Source organism: Cryptomeria japonica, unplaced genomic scaffold (assembly GCF_030272615.1).
Source record: "Cryptomeria japonica unplaced genomic scaffold, Sugi_1.0 HiC_scaffold_224, whole genome shotgun sequence".
Lineage (NCBI taxonomy): Eukaryota > Viridiplantae > Streptophyta > Pinopsida > Cupressales > Cupressaceae > Cryptomeria > Cryptomeria japonica.
Genome location: NW_026729046.1, coordinates 238,761 through 247,500, shown reverse-complemented (window position 1 = coordinate 247,500; position 8,740 = coordinate 238,761). Strand labels below are relative to the sequence as shown.

Genomic DNA, 8,740 nt, shown 5'->3' with positions numbered 1-8,740 from the left:
ACGAAGTCGGAGCCCGGTTTGCCCCGGGTGCGCACCTCGCGTGCACCTTCGCCGGGGTGGGCACCTTGGTGTGCAGACCTTGGCTGGGTTGCGCGCCCTGGTGGGCACCATGGTGCGCACCAAGGAGCGCTCCGAAGTGTGCTCCAAGGTGCGGCCTGCACGAAGTCGGAGCCCGGTTTGCCCCGGGTGTGCACCTCGGGTGGGCACCTTGGTGCGCATGCCTTGCCTGGGCTGCGCACCAGGGCGGGCTCAAGATGGCACCCGCGTTCCTTTTTTTTCACTATCTTTCAAAACGGAAATTTTAAAATCTCATTTTTTTTTGCCTTTTTCTGGAAATTAGTGAAGGCAGCGCATCAAAGGTGCGCACCTCGCTGCCCACCACGGTGCGCAACGCCGGTGGGCACCCGGGAGTGCTTCGAAGTGTGCTCCAAGGTGCTGCGTGCACGTTGTCGGAGCCCGGTTTGCCCCGGGTGCGCACCTCGCGTGCACCTTCGTCGGGGTGGGCACCTTGGCTGGGTTTGCCCCGGCTGCGCTCCGAAGCGGGGTTATTGGAGCGCCGCCTCTTTTTTTGTCGGAGCGTTTGGTGGGGTTTCTCGCATTGGCTCTTCCGAGGCCCGGTTGCCACCCTGGCGCGCACGAAGTCGGAAGTAGGGTTAATTGCCCGGGTGCGCACCTTTGCCAGGGTGGGCACCTTACCTGGGCTGCGCACCAGGGCGGGCTCAAGATGGCACGCGCGTTCCGTTTTTTTCACTATCTTTCAAAACGGAAATTTTAAAATCTCCTTTTTTTTTTGCCTTTTCTGGAAATTAGTGAAGGCAGCGCATCAAAGGTGCGCACCTCGCTGCCCACCTTGGTGTGCTCTGAGGTGCGCACCCGGGAGCGCTACGAAGTGTGCTCCAAGGTGCGGCGTGCACGTTGTCGGAGCCCGGTTTGCCCCGGGTGCGCACCTCGCCTGCACCTTGGCCGGGGTGGGCACCTTGGCTGGGTTTGCCCAGGGTGCGCTCCGAAGCGGGGTTACTGGAGCGCCCCCTCTTTTTTTGTCAGAGCGTTTGGTGGGGTTTCTCGCATTGGCTCTTCCCAGGCCCGGTTGTTGGGTGCGCTCCCACCCTGGCGCGCGCGAAGTTGGAAGTTGGGTTAATTGCCCGGGCGCGCACCTTCGCCAGGGTGGGCACCTTGGTGCGCACACCTTGGCTGGGCTGCGCACCAGGGCGGGCTCAAGATGGCACCAGCATTCCCTTTTTCTCACTATCTTTCAAAACGGAAATTTTAAAATCTCGTTTTTTTTTTGCCTTTTATGGAAATTAGTGAAGGCATCGCATCAAAGGTGCGCACCTCGCTGCCCACCTTGGTGTGCTCCGAGGTGCCCACCACGGTGCGCAACGCCGGTGCGAACCCGGGAGCGCCCCGATGTGTGCTCCAAGGTGCGGCGTGCACGAAGTCGGACCCCGGTTTGCCCCGGGTGCGCACCTCGCGTGCACCTTGGTGCGCACACCTTGGCTGGGTTGCGCGGCCTGGTGGGCACCATGGTGCGCACCAAGGAGCGCTCCGAAGTGTGCTCCAAGGTGCGGCGTGCACGAAGTCGGAGCCCGGTTTGCCCCGGGTACGCACCTCGCGTGCACCTTCGCCGGGGTGGGCACCTCGGCTGGGTTGCGCGCCCTGGTGCGCACCAAGGAGCGCTCCGAAGTGTGCTCCAAGGTGCGGCGTGCACGAAGTCGGAGCCCGGTTTGCCCCGGGTGCGCACCTCGCGTGCACCTTCGGCGGGGTTGCGCGCCCTGGTGGGCACCATGGTGCGCACCAAGGAGCGCTCCGAAGTGTGCTCCAAGGTGCGGCGTGCACGAAGTCGGAGCCCGGTTTGCCCCGGGTGCGCACCTCGCGTGCACCTTCGGCGGGGTTGCGCGCCCTGGTGGGCACCATGGTGCGCACCAAGGAGCGCTCCGAAGTGTGCTCCAAGGTGCGGCGTGCACGAAGTCGGAGCCCGGTTTGCCCCGGGTGCGCACCTCGCGTGCACCTTCGCCGCGGTGGGCACCATGGCGTGCACGAAGTCGGAGCCCGGTTTGCCCCGGGTGCGCACCTCGCGTGCACCTTCGCCGGGGTGGGCACCTCGGCTGGGTTGCGCGCCCTGGTGCGCACCAAGGAGCGCTCCGAAGTGTGCTCCAAGGTGCGGCGTGCACGAAGTCGGAGCCCGGTTTGCCCCGGGTGCGCACCTCGCGTGCACCTTCGCCAGGGTGGGCACCTCGGTGCGCACACCTTCTCAATGTTTTCTTGCCTTTTCTGGAAATTGGTGAAGGCAGCGCATCAAAGGTGCGCACCTCGGTGTGCTCCGAGGTGCGAACCCGAGAGCGCTCCGAGGTGCCCACGAAGTCGAAAGTCGGGTTAATTGCATTGTTTTCCCCGGGTGCGCTCCGAGGTGCGCAACATCGGCGCGCACCAAGGAGGGCTCCGAAGTGTGCTCCAAGGTGCGCACGATGGCGTGCACCTCTGGTGCGCACGATTCGGAGCTCGGTTTGACCGGGGTGCGCACACCTTGGCTGGGTTGCGCACCTTTTGTGCGCTCCAAGGTGCGCACGAAGTCGGAGCTCGGTTTGCCCCGGGTGCGCACCTTCGCCAGGGTGCGCACCTTGATGCGCACGCCTTGGCTGGGCTGCGCACCTTGGTGGGCGCCATGGTGCGCACCTTTCGTGCGCTCCAAGGTGCGCACGAAGTCGGAGCTCGGTTTGCCCCGGGTGCGCACCTTGGTGGGCGCCATGGTGCACTCCGAGGTGCCCAAGATTGGTGCGCACCAAGGAGCGCTCCGAAGTGCGCTCCAAGGTGCGCGCGAAGTCGAAAGTTGGGTTAATTGTCCGGTTTGCCTCGGGTGCGCACCTTGCGTGCACCTTCGCCAGGGTGGGCGCCTTGGTGCGCACACCTTGGCTGGGCTGCGCACACCTTGGCACCCGCGTTTCCTTCATTTTAAATTTTTTTTTTTTACAATCTCTCAAGTGGGAAATTCTATAATCTCAACTTTTTTTGCCTTTTCAGGAAACTTTTGAATGGAGCGCATCATTGGTGCGCTCCGAAGTGTGCTCCAAAGCTCTCTCCAGCTGCGTGCACCTGCCCCGGCCGCGCACCCGGCCCCGCCCAGCTTCGCTCACCTGTCCCGGGCGTCTGGTGCGGAACCTTAGAGTAAGAAACATCACCGTGCACCTTGGCCAACGTGCGCGACTCGACCGAGCGCGCACTGGCCGAGGTGCACACCGATTTCACCTGGGTGCGCGCGCAGCACCTCGGGCGCACCGGGGTGCGCGCACAACGCCCGGGTTGCACCGTGGCCTGTGTGCTCGGGGCGCCTCGGGTGCGCGCTCGGTGTCGCCCCCGCGCGCGCGGTAGTGCGGGCAGCGCACCCCGGCCCGGCCCGGCCCCGACGAGAACGCAAACGGGCAAAAGGTTTATTCAAATAGCATTGCGATGCCCGGCGAAAAACTAAAAAAGGGTGCAACACCGGGACTTCCCGGGAGGTCACCCATCCCAGTACTACTCCGGCCCAAGCGCGCTTAACTGCGGAGTTCTGATGGGATCCGGTGCACTAACGCTGGTATGATCGCACCCGTTATGAGCTTGTCGCAGTGTGTACTTAGCAAACCGCGACCCACGTGCGAATCCACCCCGGCCACCCACCCCCGTCGAGGTGCACACCCTCCCTCGCGAAGTGCGCCCCGTTCGCCAAGTGTGAGCCCTGCCCGGGTGCGCGCACCTTGCTAGGGCGTCGGGTGTGCACCCGGCCCGGCCTACGTGCGTGCACCTGTAGGGGACGTCGTGTGCGTGCAGTGTCCCGTCTGCAACGCGGTGCCCACACACCACCTCGGGCGCAACGACCTGCGCTCACATGTGGGCCGAGTGCACCTTGGTGCATGTTCGGGGCGCCTCGGGTGCACGCTCGATCTTGCCCCGGTGCACCAAGGCGCTCGGTTTGCCCCGGGTGCGCACTTGGTGCAAGGTGGGCACCCAAAATAGGGATCAAGCACCAAAACACAAGTTTCGGGATGCAAAATGGGACCCAAGGACCACAAATGCGTTCCAAGACCCATGATGGGTCCACGAGAACAAAAATGTGTTCCGAGACTTAATAAACAAATATTGGGTTTTAGGAGAAGAAACATGCTCTGATGCCCAAAACGAGAATCGACCCCGAAAAGGCCACAGGCCAAAAGTGGGATGCGAGACAAAAAAAAATGGGACCCGAGGACCAAAATTGGGTTCCCAGGTCGAAGACAGGGCAACCGGACAAGAAACGACCTCTAAGGCTCGAAATGAGTCCCGACGACTAAAACTTGACAAGAAGCACCCATCAGGCACCCAACTCGACACCCATGGGATGCCGACCCACCCGGGCTTCCACCTAGCACACCTTGGCACCCACCCACCCTCGCACCCAACCTCGCACCCAACTTAGCACCTTTGAACCCACATTGGCACTCACCCTGACCCTGGCACCTTGGAACCCACATTGGCACTCACCTTGACCCTGGCACCCACCTTTGCACTCACCTTGGGACCCACCCTGGCTCCCACCTCGGCACCCACCCAGACACCCACCTTGGTTCCTTGGCACCCACCTTGGATCCTTGGCACCCACCCCGACACCCACCTTGGCACGCAACTTGGCTACTTGCCACCCACCTTGGCTCCTTGACGCCCACCCCGACAACCACCCCGTGACCTACCCTGGCTAGGGTTGGTGCACACCCACCCTGGTGCCCACCTTGGCACCCACCCTATGACCCACCTTGGCACGCACCTTAGTACCCACACCGTTACCCACCCTAGGACCCACCCCGTGACCCACCTTGGCCAGGGTGGGTGCCTTGGTGCGCACAACTTGCCTGGGCTGCACACCAGGGCGGGCTCAAGATGGCACCCGCGTTCCGTTTTTTTCACTATCTTTCAAAACGGAAATTTTAAAATCTCATTTTTTTCTTTTTTTTGCCTTTTCTGGAAATTAGTGAAGGCAGCGCATCAAAGGTGCGCAATGCTGGTGCGAACCCGGGAGCGCTCCGATGTGTGCTCCAAGGTGCGGCGTGCACGAAGTCCGAGCCCGGTTTGCCCCGGGTGCGCACCTCGCGTGCACCTTCGCCGGGGTGAGCACCTTGGCTGGGTTGCGCGCCCTGGTGCGTACCAAGGAGCGCTCTGAAGTGTGCTCCAAGGTGCGGCGTGCACGAAGTCGGAGCCCGGTTTGCCCCGGGTGTGCACCTCGGGTGCGCACCTCGCGTGCACCTTCGCTGCGGTGGGCACCTTGGCTGGGTTGCGCGCCTTGGTGGGCACCATGCAGTGCACGAAGTCGGAGCCCGGTTTGCCCCGGGCGCGCACCTCCGCCAGGGTGGGCACCTTGGTGCGCACAACTTGCCTGGGCTGCGCATCAGGAAGGGCTCAAGATGGCACCCGCGTTCCGTTTTTTTCACTATCTTTCAGAACGGAAATTTTAAAATATCGTTTTTTTTTGCCTTTTCTGGAAATTAGTGAAGGCAGCGCATCAAAGGTGCGCAACGCTGGTGCGAACCTGGGAGCGCTCCGATGTGTGCTCCAAGGTGCGGCGTGCACGAAGTCGGAGCCCGGTTTGCCTCGGGTGCGCCCTGGTGGGCACCATGGTGCGCACCAAGGAGCGCTCCGAAGTGTGCTCCAAGGTGCGGCCTGCACGAAGTCGGAGCCCGGTTTGCCCCGGGTGTGCACCTCGGGTGGGCACCTTGGTGCGCATGCCTTGCCTGGGCTGCGCACCAGGGCGGGCTCAAGATGGCACCCGCGTTCCTTTTTTTTCACTATCTTTCAAAACGGAAATTTTAAAATCTCATTTTTTTTTGCCTTTTTCTGGAAATTAGTGAAGGCAGCGCATCAAAGGTGCGCACCTCGCTGCCCACCACGGTGCGCAACGCCGGTGGGCACCCGGGAGTGCTTCGAAGTGTGCTCCAAGGTGCTGCGTGCACGTTGTCGGAGCCCGGTTTGCCCCGGGTGCGCACCTCGCGTGCACCTTCGTCGGGGTGGGCACCTTGGCTTGGTTTGCCCCGGCTGCGCTCCGAAGCGGGGTTATTGGAGCGCCGCCTCTTTTTTTGTCGGAGCGTTTGGTGGGGTTTCTCGCATTGGCTCTTCCGAGGCCCGGTTGCCACCCTGGCGCGCACGAAGTCGGAAGTAGGGTTAATTGCCCGGGTGCGCACCTTTGCCAGGGTGGCACCTTACCTGGGCTGCGCACCAGGGCGGGCTCAAGATGGCACGCGCGTTCCGTTTTTTTCACTATCTTTCAAAACGGAAATTTTAAAATCTCCTTTTTTTTTTGCCTTTTCTGGAAATTAGTGAAGGCAGCGCATCAAAGGTGCGCACCTCGCTGCCCACCTTGGTGTGCTCTGAGGTGCGCACCCGGGAGCGCTACGAAGTGTGCTCCAAGGTGCGGCGTGCACGTTGTCGGAGCCCGGTTTGCCCCGGGTGCGCACCTCGCCTGCACCTTGGCCGGGGTGGGCACCTTGGCTGGGTTTGCCCAGGGTGCGCTCCGAAGCGGGGTTACTGGAGCGCCCCCTCTTTTTTTGTCAGAGAGTTTGGTGGGGTTTCTCGCATTGGCTCTTCCCAGGCCCGGTTGTTGGGTGCGCTCCCACCCTGGCGCGCGCGAAGTTGGAAGTTGGGTTAATTGCCCGGGCGCGCACCTTCGCCAGGGTGGGCACCTTGGTGCGCAAACCTTGGCTGGGCTGCGCACCAGGGCGGGCTCAAGATGGCACCAGCATTCCCTTTTTCTCACTATCTTTCAAAACGGAAATTTTAAAATCTCGTTTTTTTTTTGCCTTTTATGGAAATTAGTGAAGGCATCGCATCAAAGGTGCGCACCTCGCTGCCCACCTTGGTGTGCTCCGAGGTGCCCACCACGGTGCGCAATGCCGGTGCGAACCCGGGAGCGCCCCGATGTGTGCTCCAAGGTGCGGCGTGCACGAAGTCGGACCCCGGTTTGCCCCGGGTGCGCACCTCGCGTGCACCTTGGTGCGCACACCTTGGCTGGGTTGCGCGGCCTGGTGGGCACCATGGTGCGCACCAAGGAGCGCTCCGAAGTGTGCTCCAAGGTGCGGCGTGCACGAAGTCGGAGCCCGGTTTGCCCCGGGTGCGCACCTTCGCCGCGGTGGGCACCATGGCGTGCACGAAGTCGGAGCCCGGTTTGCCCCGGGTGCGCACCTCGCGTGCACCTTCGCCGGGGTGGGCACCTCGGCTGGGTTGCGCGCCCTGGTGCGCACCAAGGAGCGCTCTGAAGTGTGCTCCAAGGTGCGGCGTGCACGAAGTCGGAGCCCGGTTTGCCCCGGGTGTGCACCTCGGGTGCGCACCTCGCGTGCACCTTCGCTGCGGTGGGCACCTTGGCTGGGTTGCGCGCCTTGGTGGGCACCATGCAGTGCACGAAGTCGGAGCCCGGATTGCCCCGGGCGCGCACCTCCGCCAGGGTGGGCACCTTGGTGCGCACAACTTGCCTGGGCTGCGCACCAGGAAGGGCTCAAGATGGCACCCGCGTTCCGTTTTTTTCACTATCTTTCAGAACGGAAATTTTAAAATCTCGTTTTTTTTTGCCTTTTCTGGAAATTAGTGAAGGCAGCGCATCAAAGGTGCGCAACGCTGGTGCGAACCTGGGAGCGCTCCGATGTGTGCTCCAAGGTGCGGCGTGCACGAAGTCGGACCCCGGTTTGCCCCGGGTGCGCACCTCGCGTGCACCTTGGTGCGCACACCTTGGCTGGGTTGCGCGCCCTGGTGGGCACCATGGTGCGCACCAAGGAGCGCTCCGAAGTGTGCTCCAAGGTGCGGCGTGCACGAAGTCGGAGCCCGGTTTGCCCCGGGTGCGCACCTCGCGTGCACCTTCGCCGCGGTGGGCACCATGGCGTGCACGAAGTCGGAGCCCGGTTTGCCCCGGGTGCGCACCTCGCGTGCACCTTCGCCGGGGTGGGCACCTTGGTGTGCAGACCTTGGCTGGGTTGCGCGCCCTGGTGGGCACCATGGTGCGCACCAAGGAGCGCTCCGAAGTGTGCTCCAAGGTGCGGCCTGCACGAAGTCGGAGCCCGGTTTGCCCCGGGTGTGCACCTCGGGTGGGCACCTTGGTGCGCATGCCTTGCCTGGGCTGCGCACCAGGGCGGGCTCAAGATGGCACCCGCGTTCCTTTTTTTTCACTATCTTTCAAAACGGAAATTTTAAAATCTCATTTTTTTTTGCCTTTTTCTGGAAATTAGTGAAGGCAGCGCATCAAAGGTGCGCACCTCGCTGCCCACCACGGTGCGCAACGCCGGTGGGCACCCGGGAGTGCTTCGAAGTGTGCTCCAAGGTGCTGCGTGCACGTTGTCGGAGCCCGGTTTGCCCCGGGTGCGCACCTCGCGTGCACCTTCGTCGGGGTGGGCACCTTGGCTGGGTTTGCCCCGGCTGCGCTCCGAAGCGGGGTTATTGGAGCGCCGCCTCTTTTTTTGTCGGAGCGTTTGGTGGGGTTTCTCGCATTGGCTCTTCCGAGGCCCGGTTGCCACCCTGGCGCGCACGAAGTCGGAAGTAGGGTTAATTGCCCGGGTGCGCACCTTTGCCAGGGTGGGCACCTTACCTGGGCTGCGCACCAGGGCGGGCTCAAGATGGCACGCGCGTTCCGTTTTTTTCACTATCTTTCAAAACGGAAATTTTAAAATCTCCTTTTTTTTTTGCCTTTTCTGGAAATTAGTGAAGGCAGCGCATCAAAGGTGCGCACCTCGCTGCCCACCTTGGTGTGCTCTGAGGT

At 62.5% G+C, this 8,740-nt stretch overlaps 1 non-coding gene across 1 annotated transcript; it reads right to left on the bottom strand.

Moving 5' to 3' along the window:
• Positions 1-3,466: 3,466 nt before the first annotated feature.
• On the bottom strand, positions 3,467-3,585 carry LOC131868899 (5S ribosomal RNA). Its single transcript, XR_009367300.1, has one exon. It is a non-coding gene; the product is annotated as a 5S ribosomal RNA (ribosomal RNA).
• Between the last annotated feature and the right edge of the window lie 5,155 nt (positions 3,586-8,740).